Genomic DNA, 25,497 nt, shown 5'->3' on the forward strand with positions numbered 1-25,497 from the left:
GTCTTCACAGATGCAATCAACATAGAATCAGCGATTTGACATGAACTTCAATTTGTTGTGCACCATTCTTGCTGTAAAAGCTATTAAATATGTTAAGCCTTATTGAATGAGGCACAGCAGCGTTTCTAACAGTGTGTTCAATCATAATTACTGGTGAATAATCTCGCTGTCACCAAAAAACTAATTGTAGATATATGGTGTAATTCCCTCAGAATACCATTTTAAAATACCATTACTTTTAAAATAATGAAAAAGGTATTTCAATTTTAAATTTAATTCCTGGTTTGCTGTCTGTGCGAATACTTCAATCTGATTGGTTGCTCGGCCTGCTTGATGACTGCACTGTTTCTGGATGCCGTAGATCCCGAATAGCGAGCATTACCTTGAAAGCAATGTCAGAATAAGGGAAATTGATGCTCTAGAGCCCACTACATCTTTGTGTGAGGCTTTGTTCAATGTCAGTAGCAAGCACCATCCCTTCGCCGCTGACTGCAAAATCTGGGCCAATAATTGTCTCACTGTCCCTTCCTGGCACATTACACTGCTCACTCTGCAAGAATGTGAACTGAGAAGTGCTGTGGCAATCCCAGTGGAAATTGTCAAATCTTGCTGTAGTTAGGCAGCAACAGCCCATATGGAAAAAATAATCCATAAATCCCCATCCCTGACCATAAAATGATATTTCCTGGAGCCATTCAAAAAAATTTATTCTAATGAGTGCTTTAAGGGAAGCTGCTTAATGCGAATCATCTGCTAATGAAGGAGCCAAAAAGCAAGCCTGTCAGTATACATCAGAAGGCTCACTAATGGGGTTGGAATGAATAAAAAACAGGAGCTGACTTGATTCACTTAGTTTATAATGTCACCTCAATTATGGATGGCTATTGCAATGTAAATCCTCAACATGAAATAAACAACTAAAATTTACCTAATGGTGAGATGAGCGTAGAATGTAAAACTTCAAAATAATCAAAGCTTTCATCACAAAAGAAAAACAATTAAATGTTCATGTTTGTTCTGATTTATTTGTATTGTCAGTTTCTCTTTGTCTCTTCTGAAGTGGTTAATTCATTCACTTCTGCGGGTGCTCAGCAGTTATCAAGTATCTCACCCAAATGGCCGTGAGTCTAGATACTAATATCAGCAAGTCATTCAGCTGTGGGTTTCACGCACACTTACTTCACATTAAAGATCACCAAAAAAAATATATTCTTAAATGTTATGGAATATTTTATCTCATATTTCTGTTTTTGTTCTCCAGATATGCTGAACTGCAGTGTGTTATGTGTGTTTTTCTTCTCTTTCATGCAGGAATATGCAAATACATTTAAGATGCATTCCTCAATTCTTTAGAAGCTGGTAACACTCATGTCTGAGTCTGAAGGTTGTGGGTTCAAGACCCACTCCAGAGAATTGAGCACATAATCTAGGCTGACACTTCAGTGGTGTACTGAGGGAGTAGTGCAGCATTCTATGTTGAAATGTGAAACCGAGTCTGCCTTCCATGTGGATTTAAAAAAATGTGGATTCCATGGCAACATTCAAACAAGTTTAGGAGAGTTCCGGCCATTATTTATCCCTCAACCAACATCACTAAAACAGATTACCTGGTCATTATTTCATTGCTTTTAGTGACCTCCTGTGGTGTGCAAACAAGATACAGTGCCTCCCTTTATTATAACCATGGTACACTTCAAAGATACTTTACTTTCTGTGAATTGTTTCTAGACATCCTGAGGTTGTGAAAGGTGCTATATAAATGTAAGTCCTTCATTTCTTTCTTTATCCATCCATTTATCTATTCGGATTAGAGACCAGCGAATACAAAACTCCAAGGTATAATTTTGCCCCACAACTGAGGTGTCTCAGTATAATTGATTTGGGGAATATTTTCCAACCTATTAAGCTTTTTGCCTCTGATAGATGTTTGTCAGTTAACATTAAGATCCAACCTTCCTTTTTTTAATTCAAGCTGAAATTTGGGATTACATTTTTGTGATTTGATCATTTGGGAATTATGGGCTCTCTGCCTGCCCAATGCAACCCATGTAAGGTCCGAGCAATTTTCATGACCAGGCCTCGCCCGAATAATTTTGGAAAGTTGCTGGTGCGGTATGAGTATACTGATGGGCAGTTTGGAAATGAGGGGAATGTGGATGGGAATCTGTGGCTTTCCTGTGTAGCTGAGTCAGAAATGGAACTTAAGGGTGGAGAAGGTTGAGAGGGAAAGGAGGAAACAGTGGGACTGGCAGTGAATGGGGATTTGTTTTTCTCCTTACCTGACAAACCTACAGATGGCATAGGACCCTGAATTTTCAACTTATGTTTGTGCCTGTATGTTTCAAATGGGAACATTCTTTTCCTGTTTCCTCATCTGCTCCAAAGTGGCATAAGTCCTGGTGTCAGTGAGAACAAGGTGCTAAGTTCAGTGCTATGATTTTTTGTCTCTCTACTGTTTCAACATTGTTTCAAAAAATGTGGATTATAATTGGGACCGTGGCTATTTCCCTGTATTCCCCCCAGTTTAAGCACCAACTATGTCCAAGAAGGGAACATATGCAAACAATGTTGCTATGAACCAGCTACGAGGCAGTGAAAGAATAACTTCTCCCAGCAGGAATCAACTCCATGACCTTCCACAGCAAGGCCGCTAGAGATCAGGAGACCAGCAATATGAAAATGACACCAAGGGGGGATGGTTTTGTGGTGTTATTATCAACCGACTAGTAATGCAGAGGCCTAGGTTAGTGCTCTGGGGACTTGGTTTCAAATCTCACCATGGCCGGTGGTGGAATTTAAATTCAATTAATTAATAAATCTGAAATTGAGTGCAAGTCTCGCTAACAGTGACTATGAAGTTCTCATCGGCTGTCATAAAAACCCACCTAGCTTAGGGAAGGAAATATTCTATCCTTACCTGGTCTGGCCTACATGTGACTCTAGACCCATAACAATGCGGTTGACTCTTAACTGCCCTCAGAAATGGCCTAGGAAGCCACCAAGATGTGCCAAACCACTACAGAAAAGTCGTACCAGATGAACTGCAGCAGTTCAAGAAGGTGGCGCACCATCAGGGCAATCAGGGATGGGCAACGGATGCTGCCCTCGCTAGCAATTTTCACATCCCATGAAAGAATATTTTTAAAAACCCAGCAATGACCTTACCCAACAACAATCTATTGATCTCAATCTTGAAAATTTCATTTGTCACAATTTCCTCAGCTTTTTATGGGTGTGATTTTCATTACCCTTTGATTGCAAAATGCTTCCTGACTTAGTTCCTGAATAGCCTGACTCGAATTTTAAGATCATGCGCTTTTGTTCCATATTCCCACATCAGAGGAAATTGTTTCTCCGTAACTCCTCCATCAAATACCATAATCATTCGAAATACCTCATTTTGATCAGACCTCAACCTTCAAAACGGGAAAAACAAGACAAGTCTCTGCAACTTGTCCTCCCAATTTAACTTTTTAAGCCCAGTATTATTCTAGCGAATTTGCACTGTAGCCCTTTACCAATCTCAAGCCATGTATGCAGAAACCATGTACACCCACACAGGAATTAAATCTTAAGCCTTGATTTTAACACACACACAAGCACACACAAACACACACACATAGCCCAGTTATTATCCCCAGAGAGAACAAGACACTGTGGCTTTGAATATTGACAATGGCCAGGATTTTCCCCTCGGCGATTTGTAGGCGGGGCCCAGTTGCCAAGGGGAAAATGACGCGGGATGACGTCAGGAGAAATCCCCAACGTCATCCCGGTCCATTTAAATTTTTAGGAAGGCGGGCGGACAGTGAAATCAGCCGCCTGCCCGCCGACCTGTCAATGGCCAATTGAGTCCATTGACAGGCTAATTAAAATACTTAAAGACCTGACGGCCAACCTTAAGGCTGGTGGGCAGGCCAGGAGCCCCAGCGGGCTTCTGATAATCCATGAAACTTCATCCACTGGCGGGATGAAGTTTCGTGTACAGTTTGTAAAAAATTAATAAAGTTTATGTGTTCTTTATTAAACTGTCCCATCTCCAGTGACATTGTCACATGAGGGGGACATGTTAATAATTTTTTATTGTCTCTATTTTTAAAGTTTTTTCCACTGTCAGTATTCTCCCTGAGACAGGACTTTGCCTCACGAAAGAGTGCACTTTGACAGCAACCCCCCCCTCCCCCCACCCCCCCATCACCGCACAGGAAGCGCATAGCGCTTCCCGTCAGGGATGCCGCTGGGCGGGCCTTAATTGGCCCGTCCACTTAAAATGGCGGCAGGCCCCATTTCAGTGCCGGGGGTCAGCTGGCCGCCCGCCACCAAGCCGGTGGGGTCCGCATGCCATCCGAGGGCAAAATTCTGCCCAATGTGACACTTAATAGACTCATGCTGCACACTTGCATGATGCCATATTAACGGATATGTTTTAAGGAGTACCAGGCAAGTGAGGGCCTCACTGAGATTCAAAATTTGCAGCAAATGTCAATTGGACCTCAGTGCTAATTTAATTTCATGTCACCAGGTCAGTCCCTGATGCTGGAGTCGCCAAGGAATCGTGGTGTCTAGAAGAGGGCCAATAGATCAGTTAATTGACCAAGCACTCATCCCCTGTCCCAGGCTCCTCCTCAAACTGACTACCGTAATCCTCGTCACTGACACTAGTAGTCCTTGTCCCCCCTCACGATCCTCTTACCTGATTGCTGGAGACCAATCACACTTGGTACCTGGCTGCCTATTATCTTTTAAGTAATTGACGGCTGTTTCAAGTAGAAGTTGGGCTTAGCGTATTTGACATCACTCCACCTACATTCACCCTGAATTACAATTAGCTCTGTAGTGCTATGCTTGATGGTATCTTTAAGAACATAAGAACTAGGAGCAGGATAGGCAATTCAGCCCCTCAAGCCTGCCCCGCCATTCAATACGATCATGGCTGATCTAATTTCGGCCTCAACTCCAATTTCCCGCTCTCTCCCCATAACCTTTCAACCCATTACTAATTAAAAATCTGTTTATCTCCTTCTTAAATTTACTCAGCGTCCCGGCATCCTGAGGTAGTGAATTCCACAGATTCACGACCCTTTGAGAAAAGTAATTCCTCCTCATCTCTGATTTAAATCTACCACTCCTTAGCCTAAAGCTATGGCCTCTCATTCTAGAGTGCCCCACAAGGGGAAACATCCATTCCACGTCTACTTTGTCTATCCCCTTTAGCATCTTATATACCTCAATTAGATCACTCATCCTTCTAAACTTTAGCGAATATGGGCCTAAACTGCTCAATCTCTCCTCATAAGACAAGCCCCGCGTCTCTGGAATCAATCTAGTGAACCTCCTCTTAACTGCCTCCAAAGCAACTACATCCTTCCTCAAATAAGGGGACCAAACTGTGCACAGTACTCCAGGTGCGGTCTCACCAATGCCTTGTACAGTTGCAACAACACTTCCCTATTTTTATACTCTATTCCTTTAGCAATAAATGCCAAAATTCCATTTGCCTTCCTTATTACCTGCTGTACCTGTATACTCGCTTTCAGCGATTCATGCACGAGGACACCCAGATCCCTCTGCACTGAAGCATCCTGAAGTTTCTCTCCATATAAATAATAAGTTGCCTTTTTATTCTTCCGACCAAAATGAATAACCTCACACTTAACCTCATTAAACTCCATCTGCCAAATTTTGGCCCATTCACCTTACCTGTCCATATCCATTTGTAAATTTCTTATTTCTTCATTGCAACTTACTTTCCCACCTATTTTGGTGTCATCTGCAAATTTAGCTATAGTACCTTCTATCCCTGAATCCAAGTCATTAATATGATTTTAAATCGTTGGGGCTCAAGGACCGAACCCTGTGGCACCCCACTAGTTACAGCTTGCCATCCAGAAAAAGACCCATTTATCCCGACTCTGCTTTCTGTTGGTTAGCCAATCCTCTATCCAAACTAATATATTACCCCTAATTCCATGTGATCTTATCTTGTGTATTAATCTTTTGTGCGGCACCTTATCAAAGGCATTCTGGAAGTCAAGATATTCTACATATACAGGATCCCCATTATCCACTTCGCTTGTCATATCTTCAAAGAACTCTAGCAAATCAGTCAAACATGATTTACTTTTCATACTGACTCTGATGGATTGCATTTTGACTTTCCAAATGCCCTATTACTACTTCCTTAATAATGGATTCCAACAATTTCCCAACAACAGACGTTAAACTAACTGGTCTATAGTTTCTTACTTTCTGCCTCCTCCCCACCTTTTTGAATAAGGATGTTATATTAGCATTTTTCCAATCCATGGGACCTTTCCAGAATCCAGGGAATTTTGGAATATTATTAACAATGCATCCACTATCTCCACTGCCACTTCCTTTAAGACCCTGGGGTGTAGGCCATCAGGTCCTGAGGACTTGTCACCCTTTAATCCCAATAGTTTGCTCAGTACTTTTTCTCTAGTGACGGTGATTGTTCTAAGTTCCTCCTTCTCTATATCCTCTGCTCTACCTGTTACTATTGGGGTCGTACTAGTGTCCTCCACTGTGAAAACTGAGGCAAAATATTGATTAAGCGCCTCTGCCATTTCTGCATTCCCCACTCTTAACTCTGCAGTCTCATCCTCCAAGGGACCAACATTTACTTTAGCTACTCTCTTTCCTTTTATATACTTGTAGAAGGTTTTGCTATCAGTTTTTATATTTTGCGTTAGTTTTCTTTCATAATTTACCTTTGCTCTTTTTATTATTTTTTAGGAACCCTTTGTTGATCTTTAAAAGTTTCCCAATCTCCCAGCCTGCCACTGACCTTTGCAATTTGGTATGCCTTAGTTTTTGCCTTTATGTTATCTTTAACTTCCTTGCTTAGCAATTGTATGTTTTTTCCCCCTCTTACCATCTTTCTTCCTCTTTGGAATATATTTTACTTGGGAGGAATTGAATATCTCCTTAAATATCTGCCACTGTTCATCAACTGTCTGACCTTTTAGTCTTCCTGCCCAGTCCACTAGGGCCAAATCTGCCCTCATGCCTATGTAGTTACCTTTGTTTAACTCCAGAACACTAGTGTGGGACTCAAGTTTCTCGATCTCAAACTGAGCTTGAAATTCTAGCATGCTATGATCACTCTTCCCTAGAGGACCCTTTACTCTGAGATCATTAATTAATCCCATCTCATTACACAAAACAAAATCCAGAATAGTCTGCTCCCTGGTTGGTTCCACAACATATTGCTCCAAGAAACAGTTTCTAATACGCTCTATTAACTCTCCCTCGAGGCTACCTTGCCAATTTGATTAGTCCAGTCTATATGCATATTAAAATCACCCATGATTATTGCTGTGCCTTTCTTACATGCTCCCAGTATTTCCTGGTTTATACTGTGCCCTACTGCTGAACTACTGTTTGGGGACCTATAGATTACTCCCACCAGGGATTTTTTTCCCTTGCTATTTCTTATTTCTACCCAGACTGACTCTCCTGCGCATCCGCCCTCACGCCTTCTCCTCCCTCCCAGAAACATAATAGGGTCCCCCTTGTCCTCACTTATCACCCCACCATCCTCCGCATTCAAAGGATCATCCTCCGCCATTTCCGCCAACTCCAGCATGATGCCACCACCAAACACATCTTCCCTTCACCCCCCCCGGCGGCATTCCATAGGGATCATTCCCTCCGGGACACCCTGGCCCACTCCTCCATCACCCCCTACTCCTCAACCCCCACCTATGGCACCTCCCCATGCCCACGCAAAAGATGCAACACCTGCCCCTTCACTTCCTCTCTCCTCACCGTCCAAGGGCCCAAACACTCCTTTCAAGTGAAGCAGCATTTCACTTGCATTTCCCCTAACTTAGTCTACTGTATTCGTTGCTCCCAATGCGGTCTCCTCTACATTGGAGAGACCAAACGTAAACTGGGCAACCGCTTTGCAGAACACCTGCGGTCTGTCCGCAAGAAAGACCCAAACCTCCCTGTCGCTTGCCATTTTAACACTCTACCCTGCTCTCTTGCCCACATGTCTGTCCTTGGCTTGCTGCATTGTTCCAGTGAAGCCCAACGCAAACTGGAGGTACAGCACCTCATCTTCCGACTAGGCACTTTACAGCCTTCTGGACTGAATATTGAATTCAACAACTTTAGATCTTGAACTCCCTCCATCATCCCCACCCCCTTTCCGTTTCTTCCCCCTCCCTTTTGTTTTTTCCAATAATTTATATAGCTTTTTCTTTTCCCACCTATTTCCATTATTTTTAAATCTATACCTTTAATGCCCTGTCAGTCTTTCCACCCCACCCTCACTAGAGCTGTACCTTGAGTGTCCTGCCATCCATTCTTAATTAGCACATTCGTTTAGATAATATCACCACTTTCAACACCTCTTTGTTCCTTTGTCTGTGACACCTTTTGACTATCTGCTCCTATCACTGCTTGCTTGTCCCTATAACCACCGCCCCCCCAACTTCTCTTACCCCCCACCCCCCCCCCCCCAACCTTAAACCAGCTAATATTTCACCCCTCTCCTAAAATTACTCAGTTCTGTTGAAGGGTCATGAGGACTCGAAACGTCAACTCTTTTCTTCTTCGCCGATGCTGCCAGACCTGCTGAGTTTTTCCAGGTATTCTGTTTTTGTTTTGGATTTCCAGCATCCGCGGTAGTTTTTTGTTTTTTTGTTTTTATTTTTTGTTTTTGACTCTAAGTCTTGCTCTCCAGTGCCTATATCATTCCTCACTATAGCACTGATCCCATCCTTTCCTAACAAAGCTATACCACCCCCTTTTCCTTCCTGCCTATCCTTCCGAAACACTGAGTACCCTTGGATATTCAACTCCTAGACCTGTTGTCCCTGTAACCACGTCTCAGTCTTTACCTACCACATTGTCAAAGAATTTTATTATAGTTATCGTCCATTAGTCAGATTCTGACTGCTCTCTTATGAAAGCACCCCATTTTTTAGTTACATACTAAGTATTTAGTATTTGCATGTACTGTATATAGTTTTCTTTGGTGCTATAACAGTACAAAATACTTGACTGTACAAGGTGAAAAGCACAAAATGTTGGTGAAATCATTCCTGGAACCACTTGATTGAATCACAGAATCACAGTATGTAATAATTTGAAGTAAAGCAGGAATACATTTGTACCCTTCACCACATACTCTATTTGCATTTTAAGATTAATTCATCAGTTGTGCCACCAATTGACACTTCAATTTTGTATACAAGTGAATTTATCAAGATAAGGATGTGTATCAGGATACTCACCAAGTAATGCATCATTTCTGATTGCCAGAAGCTAGTATCAGAAAGCATAGTTGCTATTTGCTTGAAAGACTTCATATAAGGACATACATTCCTAGAAAATAAGGATATATCTACAACCCTGTGAATTAGAACCTTCAGCTCTGAAATTCAGACTAATTGGGTCCGACCTAGACTTGATGGGTTGAATGGCCTCCTGTGCCATAATGACTCTTTGAAGAGAGTATGAAGAGTCACAATTCCCTTCTTAGGGGGCATCAACCCAAAGGGTAACTTTGCACTAACTAGCACTAAATTGTCAGTCTGGCACATAGACAAAATATAACAGAATCATAGAACTGTTATAGCGCAGAAGGAGGCCATTCAGCCCATCGTGTCTGCACTGGCTCTCTGAATGAGCAATTCACTTAATGCCATTCCCCTGCCTTCTCCCCATAACCCTGAATATTCTTCCTTTTCAAATAACAGTCTATTCCTTTTTGAATGTCTCAGTTAAACCTGCCTCCACCACACTATCAAGCGGAGCATTCCAGACCCCAACCACTTGTTGCATGAAAAAGCTTTTCCTCATGATACTTTTGCTTCTTTTGCCAATTATTCTAAATCTGTGCCCTCATGTTCTCAATCCTTTCACAAGTGGGAACAGTTTCTCCCTATCTACTCTGTCCAGACCCCTCATGATTTTGAATACCTCTTTCACATCTCCTCACAGCCTTCTCTTCTCCAAGGAAAACAGTTCCAACTCCTCCAATCTATCCACATAACTGAAGTTCCTCAATCCTGGAACCATTCTCGTGAATCTTTTCTACACTCTCTCCAGTGCCTTCACATCTTTCCTAAAGTGCGGCACCCAGAACTGGACACAGTACTCCAGCTGAGGCCGAACTAGTATCAAAGTAAAAACAAAGAACAAAGAAAAGTACAGCACAGGAACAGGCCCTTCGGCCCACCAAGCCTGCGCCGATCATATCGCCTGTCAACTAAAACATTTTGCACTTCCGGGGTCCATATCCCTCTATTCCCATCCTATTCATGTATTTGTCAAGCTGCCTCTTAAACACCACTATCGTACCTGCTTCTACCACCTCCTCTGGCAGCGAATTCCAGACACTCACTACCCTCTGCATAAAAAACTTGCCCCGCACATCTCCTCTATAGTTTTCTCCTCTATCTATGTCCCCTAGTAATTGACTCTTCCACCCTGGGAAAAAGCTTCTGACTATCTACTCTTTCCATGCCACTCATAATTTTGTAAACTTCTATCAAGTTGCCCCTCAATCTCCGTCGCTCTAGTGAGAACAATCCGAGTTTCTCCAACTTCTCCTCATAGCTAATAACCTCCAGACCAGGCAGCATCCTGGTAAACCTCCTCTGTACCCTCTCCAATGCCTCCATATCCTACTGGTAATGTGGCGACCAGAATTGCACGCAATATTCCAAGTGTGGCCTAACCAAGGTTCTATACAGCTGCAGCATGACTTCCTAGCTTTTATACTCAATACCCCTGCCAATGAAGGCAAGCATGCCATATTGCCTTCCTGACTACCTTATCCACCTGCATTGCCACTTTCAGTGACCTGTGGACCTGTACACCCAGATCCCTCTGCCCGTCAATGCACTTAAGCGTTCTGCCATTTACTGTATAATTCCTGCCTGTATTAGACCTTCCAAAATGCATTACCTCGCATTTGTCCGGATTAAACTCCATCTGCCATTTCTCCGCCCAATTCTCCAACCGATCTATATCCCGTTGTATCCTTTGACAATCCTCTTCACTATCTGCAACTCCTCCAACCTTAGTGTCGTCAGCAAACTTACTAATTAGCCCTTTGTCTTACAAAATTTCAGCATAACCTCCTTGCTCTTGTACTCTATATCCCTATTAATAAAGCCAAAGATACTCTATACTGTATCTACCGACAGTGTTCCATTCTCCAACACAAATTCAGCCAAATATTCCTTATATCAGGCAGTATTTTAGTGAATCCAAATTGTGCCCTGAATTATCTCGAACGTTGAGCTTAAAGTGTTGAGCCCAATACTGCATAAGTTACTAATACTAAAGCCTAATAAGGTTTTATGTAGGCTTATTTATACTTAGTACTATATTTAATACATCTAATTTTAAGTTCATGATTTGCACTGTACAAAAGTTGTGGCAGTTTGTGACCTTGTATATTCTTAAGAATTAAATGGTTCAATATCATCTGCAGATTTTGACACTCCCTCCAGATCTAATTTCATATTATTGATATGTACAAAGGACAAAAATAACCCCAAAACTGAATGCTGTGGGACATCCCTAAATCTTCAAATCACACTTAAATCAGCTCTTAACAAATACTCTCTTCTCCCATCCCCCCACCAATTTTAATTCAATTTCATATCTGCCTGCTAATTCCATATCCCTTAAATTTTCTAGTCATCATTCATTCAGTATCTTGCCAAAGGTTTTCACCCATTTTAAAATCTTTGCTGGCTACTTCCTTTTTATCTAGATATATGGTTATTTCATCCTTAATTAGACACGCTAAAAATTTTCTCTACAACAGATGTTAAACTAACTGGCATGGAGATTTGTTCCATCTCCCTTTTAAAAAAAATGTCACTAAACTGGCCAGTCTCCAATGTTTGATCACACATCCACACTTAATAAAACTCTAAAATTAAATAAACCCCAATTTTAACTTAACCTGACTGATGGGAACAGAGTGGGCTCAGCTCCGATGCCCATTTCACACCCTGTCTGATTTTATTCCTCATGGCCAGGATTTTACATTGCTCGGGCGGACTCGGCAGGAGCGTGTGGGGGCAGTCGCAGAGCCGACTGCCGCCTGCAATCAGCTCCGCACCACGATTTCACACGGGCGGGCCAATTAAGGCCCGCCCAGCATGGATCATGAGCGGTAGCGATGAGCGCTACCTGTGCGGACGGGGAGGGGAGGGAGAGTTGGGTCCAGCGCTCTTTCGCACATGTGCGCTAAAGAGTACCTTAATCTCCCAGAGGCACGGAGCTGCCTCAGGGAGATTGAAGCGGTTTCTAAAGAAATGATTAGAAACATTAAAAATTTAGTGAAACGTGTCCCCTCATGTAACTGTGTCACATGATATGGGACATGTTTTAAATTTCGAAATAAAGTTTTTATGTAATCGGTATTAGCTTTAAGAAATCTAATCCTGCTCATGGATGAGGTTCCCTAAAAAACGTAAAGGCCGCTTGGCCTTTTTGCCTGCCCTCCAATCCGTCAGGTTGGACGGGCAGCGTAAATTTAGAGTTAATTAGTACATTAATGGCCTTAATAGGCCTTTCAATTATCGGCGGGCACGCAACCGAACGAAGTATCACGAGACAGCGCGATGACATTGGGCACACACGCGACATCACCGCACGTTGTTTTACGTTCCAGTGTGTCGGGCCCACCTCCGCACGCCAAATGTAAAATTCTGCCCCATAGGAACATAAAGGCCTGAATTTTACCTTTGGCGTGCGGGCGCGCGCCCGACACGCCGGAACGTGAGTCCCAACATCATCGCACACTCATGCAATATTTCGTTCGGCAGCCAGCGCCGGAGTCGGCTGCACGTCTGCCGATAATTGAAAGGCCATTAAGGACCTAATTAACTTGAAATTTAAGCTGCCCATCCACGAGCGGGATAAGGTTTCCTAAAGCTATTACAAATTAAATAAAAACTTTCCTTTGAAATTAAAAACATGTGACACAGTCGCATGAGGGGGCACGTTTCATTGAACGTTTATTGTATTTATTAATTTTTTCAGGAAGTGCTTCAACCTCCCAGAGACAGCTCCGTTCCTCAGGGAGATTGAATCGCTCTTTCGTGCGCATGTGAGAAATGCGCGCCAGGCCCGATCTCCCTCCTCGCCCCGCCCACACAGGTAGCGCTCAACGCTAATGCTCCTGATCCATGCAGGGTGGGCCTTAATTGGCCTGCCCGCATGAAATCGCGATCCAGAGCTGATCGCGGGCGGCGGGCGGCTCCCCTCCCACGCCCACCGGCTCCCACCGAGCCCGCCTGATGCGGGAGAAATTCAGGCCAAAGTCTGGTGGTGGGTTAAAATGGGCATCTAACCTGAGCCTGTGCTCCTGCTTTTGGGTTAGATTAAAATTGGTACCCTCATTGGTCAAGTTTTGGCAATTCCACCTTCATCTCCCTCAGAGCCCTACAACATATCTAATTTTTCATATGCTAATTTAGAACTACCACTGTCATAAATTAGAAAACAGAATCTTGTTGGATTACCAGGGAAGAGGCAATCACTTGCAGAGTTTCAATTCTTTTGTATATATTTTTATATATATTTTGGATAACCTTTGTATTTTTGAGGAACTTGTTCGAAAGAAAGTGCACATATTTATATGGCACCTTATCACATTCTTTATGAGTTTGAAAGTGCTTTCAATCCGGTGGATGATTTTGAGTTACAGTCACAATTGTGCAAACAAATACGTCAGTCAATTTGTACACAACAGAACCCTACACATAGCAAATTAATTAATGCCTAGATCATCTGTTTTTCAGTGATGTCCGCTGATGAAGGCATGTTGGTCAGGACATGGGGTGGTTTGGTTGGGGCTGTGGTGGCGGCTGGGTTGAAACATAGAAACTAGGAGCAGGAGTAGGCCATTCAACCTTTCGAGCCTGCTCCGCCATTCATTATGTTCATGGCTGATCCTCTATCTCAACACCATATTCCCACTTTCTCTCCATACCCCTTGATGGCCCTAATATCCAAAGATTTATCAATTTCTTTCTTGAATATACTCAGTGACCCGGCCTCCACAGCCCTCTGTGGCAGAGAATTCCACAGGTTTACCCCTCTGAGTGAAGACATTTTTCCTCGTCTCAGTCGTAAATGGCCTGTCCCATATCCTGAGACTGTGGCCCTTGGTTCTGGACTCCCCAGCCAGGGGAAACATCCTCCCTGCATCCAGTCTGTTTAGCCCTGTTAGAATTTTATGTTTCAATCAGATCCCCTCTTATTCCATAGAACCACAGAACCATAGAAAAGTTACAGCACAGAAGGAGGCCATTCAGCCCAACTTGTCCATGCCAGCCCGAGGAAACCCAGGTGCCCTTTCTAATCCCACCTTCATGCACCTGGCCCATAGCCCTGCAGCTTACAGCACTTAAGGTGCAGATCCAGGTACTTTTTAAAAGAGTTTAGAGTTTCTGCCTCTATCACCAACTTGGGCAGCGAATTCCAGACACCCACTACCCTCTGCGTAAAAATGTTCTTCCTCATGTCCCCCCTACACCTCCTGCCACTTATCTTGAATCTATGTCCCCTGGTTCTAGAATTCTCCACCAAGGGAAACAATTTTATCCTGTCCACTCTATCTATTCCCCTCATAATTTTGTACACCTCAATCAAGTCACCTCTCAGCCTTCTTTGTTCTAAGGAAAATAACCCCAACCTATCCAATTTCTCCTCATAGCTACACTTTCCTAACCCTGGCAAAATTCTTGTAAACTTCCTCTGCACTCTCTCCGGAGTTATTACGTCCTTCCTGTAATGTGGTGACCAGAACTGCACACAATACTCCAGTTGTGGCCTCACCGGTGTTTTATACAATTCCAACATTATATCCTTACTTTTATATTCTACACCTCTGTCAATTCCATATGCCTTCTTTACAACCTTGTCTAAAGTTCACTGCTGCCTTCAGGGACCTGTGTACTTGTAAGCCAAGATCTCTCACTTCATCTATCCCTCTTAATATATTCCCATTTATTGTGTAATCCCTGTCACTGTTTGACCTCTCTAAATGTATGACCTCACACTTCTCTATGTTAAAATCCATCTGCCACTTTACCACCCACTCCACCAACCCATCTATATCGTTTTGGAGATTATGGCTATCCTCTACACTATCCATTACTCGGCCAACCTTTGTGTCAAATGCAAATTTCCCAATCGTGCCCCCCACGTTCACGTCAAAATCGTTAATATATAACACAAACAGCAAGGGTCCCAACACTGAGCCCTGTGGAACACCACTTGAGACAACTTTCCATTCGCAAAGGCATCCATCGACCATTACCCTTTGTTTCCTGTTACAAAGCCAACTTTTTATCCAGTTTGCCACATTACCCTGAATCCCATGGGCTTTTACTTTCCTGACCAATCTGCCATGTGGGACCTTGTCAAATGCCCTGCTAAAATCCATGTACACAACATCCACTGCACTACCTTCATCAACCCTTCTTGTCACTTCCTCAAGGAATTCAATCAAATTTGTGAGGCAATACCTTCCTTTAACAAATCAATGCTGACCATCCCTGACTAGTCCATGCCTTTCCACATGACAGTTAATCCTGTCTCTCAGGATTGATTCTACTAATTTGCTCACCACCAATGTAAGACTAACTGGCCTATAATTGTTTGGCATTTCCTTTGATCCCTTTTTAAACAATGGAACTATGTTTGCATTTCTCCAGTCCTCCGGTACCTCCCCTGTATCTAGTGAAGATTGGAAAATCATCCTCAGAACATCTGCTATCTCCTCCCTGACTTCCTTCAGCAGCCTCGGAAACAATCCATCTGGCCCTGGTGACTTATCAACTTTCAAGGATTTCAACCCTTCGAGTACTTCCTCTCTCTTTATGACTATCCCGTCCAATATCTCGCTGTGTTCCTCCTGGATTACTATATCTATATCCTCCCTTTCCTTTGTAAACATGGAGACAAAATATTCATTCAAAACCCTTCCCACAGCCTCTGCATCTACACACAGTTTCCATCTTCATCTCTGATAGGTCCCACTTTTTCCTTAACTAACCTTTTAGCATTAATGTATTGGTAAAACATCTTTAGATTATCTTTAATTTTACTTGCTAATTTTTTTTCATGCCTTCTCTTTGATTTCCTTATTTCCTTTTTTACTTTGTCCCTGCACTTCCTATATTCGTCTAGGCTATCTACAGTGCTTAGTTCTTTGTGCCTAGCATATGCTTTTTTTTCTGTTTGATCTTCCCCTGTATTCCTCTAGACAACCAGGGGAGTCTAGATTTGGCAGTACCACTTTTATTTTTGTCAGGGACATGTCTACTTTGTACAATTAGGATCTCGCTTTTTAGTGCTTCCCACTGGTTTTCCACTGTTTTACCCTCTAGCAGTGCTGTCCAGTCCACCTCAGCCAAGTCCCTTCTCATTTCTGCAAAATTTGCCTTCCCCCAGTTCAAGACTTTTACTCCTGCCTTATCTCTGTCCTTTTCCATGGTAATGCTAAATCTAACTGAATTGTGATCACTGTCCCCAATATGGTCGCCAACTGTCACTTCACCCACTTGCCCTTCTTCGTTCCCCAAGACTAGGTCTAGAATTGCATCTCCTCTCATTGGGTTTGTCAGTAATTGGTTGAAAAAAATTTCCTGGACACACTGCATGAATTTTTCTCCCTCAGTGTCCCTTATATTGTTTGAATCCCAGTTGATATTAGGGTAGTTGAAGTCTCCTACTATTATTGCCCTCTTGTTCTTACAAGCAGAAATTTGCCTACATATTTGTTCTTCTATCTCCCTTTCACTATTTTGGGGTCTGCAGCATACTCCCGCAAGTGTGACTGCCCCTTTTTTATTTCTAAGCTCAATCCGTAAAGCCTAATTTGTTGACCCATTCAGCATATCATCCCTTCTCACAACTGGAATTGATTCTTTAACCATTAATGCTACTCCCCCTCCTTTTTTATCTCCTACTCTATCGTGTCTGATGACTCTATAACCAGGGATACTAAGCTGCCAGTTTTGTCCCTCCTTTAGCCAGGTCTCCGTTATCGCAATGACATCCTGCTGCCATGTGTCTACCTGTGCCCTTAACATCTACCTTGTTTGTAATACTCCTTGCATTGAAGTATAAACAATTTAACCCTGTCAATTTCCCTCTTCTAAACTCTAGTGAATACAGGCCCAGTCGAACCAATCTCTCCTCATATGACAGTCCTGCCATCCCCAGTATCAGCCTAGTGAACCTTCGTTGCACTCCCTCTATTGCAAGTATATCCTTTCTTAGGTAGGGAGACCAAACCTGCAGGCAGTACTCCAGGTGTGTTCTCACCAAGGCCTTGTATAACTGCAGTAAGACATCTCTACTTCTGAACTCAAATCCTCTTGCAATGAAGGCCAGCATACCATTTTCCTTCCTAATTGCTTGCTGCACCTGCCTATTTACTTTCATTGACTGGTATACAAGGACACCCAAATCCCTTTATACATCTACATTTCCCAAAATATCGCCATTTAAATAATACTCTACCTTTCTGTTTTTCACACCAAAGTGTATAACTTCACATTTATCCATGTTATACTGCATCTGCCATGTGTTTGCCCGCAAACACAACTTGTCTAAATTGCCCTGAAGCCTCCCTGCATTCTCCTTACAACTCACAACCCCTCCCAGTTTTTTTGTGTCCGCAAACTTGGAAATATTGCATTTGGTTCCCTCATCCAAGTCATTCATATATATCGTGAATAGCTAGGGCTCAAACACTGATCCCTGCGATACACCACTACTCACCGTCTGTCAGTATATTACCCCTAATCCCATGTGCTTTAATTTTACCCAATAGCCTCTTATGTAGGACCTTATAAAAAGCCTTCTTGAAATCCAAATACACCACATCCGCTGGTTCTCCCTTATCTATTCCACTAGTTACATCCTCAGAAAACTCCAGTAGATTAGTTAAGCAAGATTCCCCTTTCATAAACCCATGCTGACTTTGTCTAACCCTGCTAATGCTTTCCAATAGTTCTGTTACCACGTATTTTATAATAGACTCCAGCATTTTCCCCACTACTGATGTTAGGCTAACTGGTCTGTAATTCTCTGTTTTTTCTCTCCCTCCTATTTTAAATAGCGGCGTTATATTTGCCACCCTCCAATCTGTAGGAACTGCTCCGGAGTCTATAGAATTTTGGAAGATGACCACCAATGCATCCAACATTCCCAGGGCCACTTCCTTCAGTACTCTGGGGTATAGATTATCAAGCCCTGGGGATTTTTCAGCCTTTAACCCCATTAATTTCTCGAGCGCCATTTTTTTAACTAATACTGATTCCTCCCTTCAATTCCTCCCTCTCACTAGATCCTTGGTTCCCTAACATTTCTGGGATATTATTTGTGTCCTCTTTTGTGAAGACAGAACCAAAATATGTGTTCAATTCTTCTGCCATCTCTTTGTTCCCCATTATAATTTCTCCTGTTTCTGACTGTAAGGGATCTACATTCGTCTTCACTAATCTTTTTCTCTTCACATATTTATAGAAACTTTTACAGTCACTTTTTATGTTCTTTGCAAGTTTACTCTCATACTCCATTTTCCTCTTCTTGATCAATCTCTTTGTCCACTTTTGCTGAATTCTAAACTGCTCCCAATCCTCAGGCTTGCTGCTTTTTCTGGCAATTTTATACGTCTCCTCTTTGGATCTAATACTATCCCTAATTTCTTTTGTAAGCATGGTTGAGCCACCTTTCCTGTTTTACTTTTGCACCAGACAGGAATGAATAATTGTTATAATTCATGCATATGTTCCTTAAATATTAACCATTGCCTATCCACTGTCACCCCTTTTTATTAAGGTTCCCCAATCCATCATTGCCACTGCTGTCCATCAAAAAGCCTTGGGATCTTATATGCCTGTCTGAGTAGGAGGTGCTCAATTTAATGGCCCAGCCAAACGACAGCACCTCTAACACTGCACCATTCAACAGTGTGCTAGATTATGTGTTTATCTCTAAAGCCTATATCCATCTGGCTTACCACATCTGTAACATATAAAAACTCCTGGACAATTTTATTTCCTTCTGCATTTTTTTTATGATGAAGAGTCTGATGAAGAGTCATACAGACTCGAAACATCAACTGTGTATTTTAAAAGCAGTTAGTTGCTTTTTTTTTTAATCACACTTTGGTTATGACTCAGCTTTGTTATAAAACAGCGTACCCTACATCTCAATATAAGATATAAGTGCTCTCATGGGAGACTGCTAGTTAATACGCCAAAAAATGGTGGAGATGTGTGAATTTTGTCTATCACACCCAAACATTATAGATTAGATGGTAGACAATGTTAAGATACTCAGGGATTTTCATTTGCATTTTTTAATTTACTGACACATTCCGATCTGCAAAGCTCCCTGATTAACCAACAGTTAAACTCTGATTGAACTGAGTTTCTATTTCCCTGATAACAATCAGACTCTAGCCTTAAGGAAACTCTATTTTAGCAGAATATTACATTGTGTTTTACATGGTTTATCACCTCCTGACCGAATTGTGTCATCTGACTTACTGCGAGATTCACTAGTAATTAGTTTTTTTAAAAAACTAGCTTGTGTTTTCATTGCACCTTCTTATGCACAAGCCAATTGACTGAAATTTCATATTTGTAAAACGCTGACAAATCAGAATAGAAAGAAAGACTTGCATTTATATGGTGCTTTTCATGACCACCGGACATCTCAAAGCACTTTACAATGAAGTACTTTTTAAAATGTTGTCACTGTTGTAATATAGAGTGGAGAAAGTTAGGGAACATATGAACCAAAAGGGAAGAAAATATCGGGAAAACTAATTGAGAAGCTGCTAAAGACATCTTCAAACAATCAATGCTGACTAGCCAACCTACCAACTAATGTTGTCTGTGCAGTGCTGTAAATTACTTGCAAATATTTCCCTTGAGACCCATATCATTGCTTAATTTCCACTTTTCACCTAGGCCTTCACCACCCATTTTGTGTAGCCAAAAGGTACCTGAATTATGCTTGTCCAGGGACTCCATGTCCTCACAAGTGTGACATTTTATGCTTTGTTTCAATTAGTTTCTGGTATTTTAAATTACTGATTTGTCAAAAGATTAGATTCCGTGCACACGTGCACCACTGGGGTTGGCCTTGGAATTTGAATGGTGCGCAAAAGCCACAAAGCACCATCACTGTGCAATCAAGTGGTGCTTTCTGACATTTTTGTTTGCATTATTTATTATGAAGTTTAAAAATCAATAATATTCTTTCTTTTTAAGAAAATAAGCATGAGCTTCACCGCAGTGAGAAGCGTCAGGTCCAAAAATTAAACCATGCATTTCTAATCACCAGCAGATCCCTCTCCGGATTATTGTTTTTTTTTTCAAATTTTACGGGCTATTTCACAGAATCTTAGAGCGCAGAAGGTGGCCATTTGGCCCATCCTGCCTATGCTAGCTCTTCGAAGGAGTTAACCAATTAACCCCACTCTACTGCTCTTTGCCCAAAACTTGCAAATTTCTCCTTTTCAAGTATTTATTCACTTTCCTTCTGTTGTAACAGTTTGAAGATAATTGTTTTTTGATGTTTGCCTTTTTCTAGCCATGCACTGCATGGAACCAGAACAAAACACTGATGGGCCAAAAAATAGAATAGGTTCATTAAACCAGAAGGAGCACAAACAGAAGAGTAAGTAAACATGAAAGGGAAAGAAACAGGCAGAAAAATAAGATTGAGGTAGGAAAGAATAGAAAAGAAAGATGGAAGTTAAGAAAGGAAAGGGAAGAAAAGAAGAGGAAACAAGGTAGGTCAATTTTCATTAAAGCAAAGGATCTGTGTTTGAGATGGGGGCAGGAGGGCACAAGTAGAGGCCCTGGTTATATCCTAGACAGAACATCAATGAATGTTTAGATGGTGACACATGCATACAATGTATTTCTAAGGCACATTAACAAACATGTTACCCACACCTGCAAAGAGTCATGAGCAGCGTAGGCACCATAGCTTCACTGTTACTGCAGCTCAAGGTATCTGCAGATTTTCTACGTGCCAAATTGCAGGAGGTCTGCTAGCACTCAAAAAAGTGGGCATTGTGTTTTTAAAATGAACAAGTGGTCAAAAATATGAAATATAGTTCTACCTTGTTCATAGGTTGATATCCATGAACATTTAAAAAATCAGGGTCCTGAATAGGAAGAATCATGCTAATGAAGATGGAATACCTGACATTTGAAAATGGATTAAATGATGGGGGAGTGTGGCTTGTATTGAAGTATTTTATCTTGCAGTCCTTTAGGAAATAGGCTTATGCATAGTTAAATGAATGTTAAGACAAGGCTAGCTATAGAGTATTCCTCTGCGTATTCATTGTTCATTGTGTATTCATTATTTATTTGTTACAATGGAAACCTATTCCAATTAATGCACTGCAATCCTGTTTGCCCAGACACATTTTAAAGGGAACTATTTTTATACGTAACCTGAGCGTCATTGATGATGATGCTGCTAGGTTTCAGGCATCTTATTTGAAGTCTCTTCATTTTAGTACATGACAAACACGAAGTGGAATATTTTTAGCTTTGCTTTATTATTTTTCTATCGAAGATTCACCACTAAGACCACGATATGTACTTATAATACATTGCCATCAATGCATTTGCATTCCATGAAATAACTGATGTCTTGACCAAAACCCTTTGATTGCTATGTCTAATTTTCAAATCCCTCAAACAGAACCATGGAGACTCAGGTTTGATTGGCGGGTTTATGCTTTATCTGCTTCAATTAATCCGAATCTTGTTCTCTGAAATGGGCACAAAATACACACAAAGACTTGAAAGGCTTGTGTTGAAGTATTTTCGTTACGTAATCAATTTCTGTGTTTTCTAACCTAAGTGCAATTTTTCATAAAAGTCAAAAAGTAAGTTTTACATGATAAAAATCTGTGGGAATATAAATCCTTATTGACATAGCATTATATTGAAATAATATTGAGATCTAACATGTAGAACTGCTCATTGAAGCTTATTATATTCAAGCAATATATCAAGAAGAGGAGAGGGCTTCTAGCTCTTTCCTGGCTTATTGTTCTATTTGCACTGGCGTGCTGTGCACTCACTTTTCAGACTTTGGTTACTTCATCCAAGGCATACACAATTAGTTCCTCAGTTTCTAACACTCAATAAAATAAAGCCAATTGCACTAGATATGCAAAAACAATAATGTTTCTGACACTGCCTCACCCATTTCTGTGTGTGCATGTATGGCTATAAATAGTCATTTTAAATAGTGCGTAATCTTGGACCTTAACCAGGGCATTACAAGCATGACTCAAAGCAGAGCTTTCGATGAATAAAGCGCATATTGTCATTCATCCTTCTTGTTCAAGTGCTTTTCTTTCTGTAACAGTCAGCATACCAAAAATGTGTACAACTCCCATTGAATTGCTGTTTCAATGGAGGGCCCAGCCACGACTGACAACCTCTTAACGTATTCTTACCTGAATGCAAACAGGCACAATTTTCCTGCTGACTGAACTCTTGAGCTTGCCCCATGTTGGAAATGCATCACTTATTTTGTGACCTATGAAACCTCAGCCTTTATTGACAAATTGAGAATTTAGTTTTTTATTGCTTTCGCCATTAGTACTTTGGAAGCATTAAGCATTGGGCACTCACAGAGCTTTCCAACTGCACTTCTGTCTCTGCCAACCTTGATTTCTCAGTTCATGTCTACAATAGTTTACTGAAGTATTCATCTTGGCTGAGTGGAAAGAGGCACCCAGTGATGTCCAGTTCAATTGTAACCAGATAACTAAGCTCTTACAGTGTAAAAAAATATTGTCAGGGAAGAACCAGAGGAAACATTTGTTTCTTGTTTTTTTTTTCAATTTTTTTTCACTGTTATGAATACTACAAATTGTAATGTAAATCAAGTATCTCTACCTTTCCCCTCCAACCTCCACCCCACTTTCACTATTCTGTTTGCCCTTCCATTGATCTCTTCAATGAGTCTCCGACTACTGATCATATAACATACGAACAAGAGGCAGGAGTAGGCCATTACGAATATACGAATTAGGAGCAGGAGTAAGCCACTTGGCTCCTCAAGCTTGCTCCACCATTCAATAAGATCATGGCTGATCTGACTGTAACCTCAACCCCACATTCTTACCTACCCCCGAAAACCTATCACCCCTTTGTTAATCAAGAATCTATCTAGCTCTGCCTTAAAAATATTCAAAGACTCTGCTTCCACTGCCTTTTGAGGAAGAGAGTTCCAAAGACTCACAGCCCTCTGAGAGAAAATTTTTTGCCTCATCTCTGTTTTAAATGGGCGACCCGCTATTTTTAAACAGTGATCCCTAGTACTAGATTCTCCGACAAGAGGAAAAATCCTCTCCACCTCCATCCTGTCAAGACCCTTCAGGATCTTAGATGTTTCAATCAAATCACCTCTACTCTTCTAAACTCAATAAGACCCTGCCATGTCTCAGTTTGTAGCACACTTACCTCTGAATTGTAACGTTCCAGGTTCAAGCCCAAATCCAGGTCTTGGACAAAAGAAAAATCAAGGGAAAAATTTTCCCCCCGTTGGGGGGAAGTGCAAGAGCGGGCGCGGGCAGGCGTGCCTCCGATCAGTGCCCCAAATCGGGGGCACGCCGCCATTTTACGTGGGCTGACCAATTAAAGCCCGCCCAGCGTCACGTCCGCCAGGAAGCGCCATGCGCTCCCTGTACGGGTGAGGAGGGGGGGCGGGGGTCGGGGGGGAATTCCCTCAGCCGGGAATGCGCTCTTTCACACGTGCACGAAAGAGTGCACTGATCCCCCTGAGGCTAGGTGCTGCCTCAGGGAGATCGTCTCGGAATTAAAAATTTTAAGACAAATGATTTAAAAATTTTCCTGACATGTCCCCTCATGTGACACTGTCACATGAGTTGGGACATGTCCATCACTTTTACTGAAACTTTTATTAAATATTTAAAAACCCTCATGAAACCTCATCCCGCCCATGCTTTTTCTTAAGCTTGCCAGGTTGGACGGGCAGCCCTGTCAATTACCTAAATTGGTTTATTAATGGCCTCAATAGGCTGTTGACAGGTCGGCGGGTGCACAGCTGACTCAGCTGCGCTCCCGCCGATCTGAAAATGGAAATGACGCGGGGGTGACGTCGGGAGTTCCACCCGACGTCATCCCGCGTCATTTTACGCGTCGGTGAGTGGGCCCCGCCCCTGCTCGCCGACCGGATGATCCTCCCCCAAGTGTTGTACTGCATTGTTGGGTGTGCCATATTTTGGATTAGACATGAAGCGCTACCATTTGCAAGTTCCTCTCCAAGCCACACACAATCCTGACTTGGAAGAATATTGCCTTTCCTTCACTGTCGCTGGGACAAAATCCTGGAACTCCCTTCCTAACAGCACTGTGGGTGTACCCACACCACATGGACTGCAGCGGTTCAAGAAGGCAGCTCACCACCACCTTCTCAAGGACAATTGGGGGCGGACAATAAATTCTGGCCTAGCCAGCGATGTCCACATCCTGTGAATGAGTAAATAAAATAAAAAGAGGCCCCACCTGCCTACTTGGGTGGATATAAAACACCCCGTGGCATTATTTTGAAGAAGAGCTGGGTAATTAACCTCGGTGTCCTGGACAATATTCATCTCTCAATCAGCATCACAAAAAAACATATTATCTGGTCATTATCACATCGCTGTTTGTGATGAGCACAAATTAACTATAATTTATATTCTATATACTTCCTATATTACAACAGTCACTACACCTTAAAAAGTACTTAATTGGCTGTAAAGTGCTTTGACATGCCCAGTAGTCATGAAAAGCGCTATATAAATGCAAGTATTTATTTTTTCTTGTAAATAAGATCCTTCTCTCCTCCCGCCATCTATAAGCTGATCTTGGAATAATCCATTGGCATCTAGGACCTGACTGAAACATGGGGTGTTTGTTTAATGAAGATATCTGGGATCCTGCCCGCCCTGGAGAGGCAGGAAGGCTCACTGAATTAAGTGCCACCCAGGCACTTAACTGGACAGGCCTTCCCCAGGATCAAGGATCCAGGGGCAGAAGTTGTCAGCGAATCAGAGGCTGGCAGTTATATTGAACGGCAGCGCAACCTGTGAGGCGGTGGCTGGTGCCGGTACAACATCCACCCCAGGTCTAGTATTGTTGCTGGATTCCAGGCCACAGGTGAGTAATGATTGGAGGGAGATTGAAGGTTAGGAGGTAGCATAGGAAGGGGGAGGTGTCAGCAGCAAGGGCAGGGGTGTGGGGTTCTCAGCGGGCCACGACTTCCTGATGTCAGGTCCATTGATTGGACACTGAGTACCTTTCTACGAGAGAACCCCCTGTCCCCTTCCCCAGGAGCCCACAAGAAACCCCGCACATGTTTCCTTGTCGTGCTCCCCGCATGGTGAACCACACGCCTGCCATTGGGCAGGATGAGGACCTTAAG

General features: G+C 42.3%; 1 protein-coding gene across 1 annotated transcript in view; it reads left to right on the forward strand.

Annotated features, from left to right (window-relative positions):
- The window catches only part of ctnna2 (catenin (cadherin-associated protein), alpha 2), a 1,502,658-nt gene that overhangs the window by 614,687 nt on the left and 862,474 nt on the right, over positions 1-25,497 (forward strand). The gene's annotated exons all lie outside the window — the stretch shown is intronic.

The sequence above is a fragment of the Cetorhinus maximus genome, chromosome 1 (genome assembly GCF_964194155.1).
Source record: "Cetorhinus maximus chromosome 1, sCetMax3.hap1.1, whole genome shotgun sequence".
Lineage (NCBI taxonomy): Eukaryota > Metazoa > Chordata > Chondrichthyes > Lamniformes > Cetorhinidae > Cetorhinus > Cetorhinus maximus.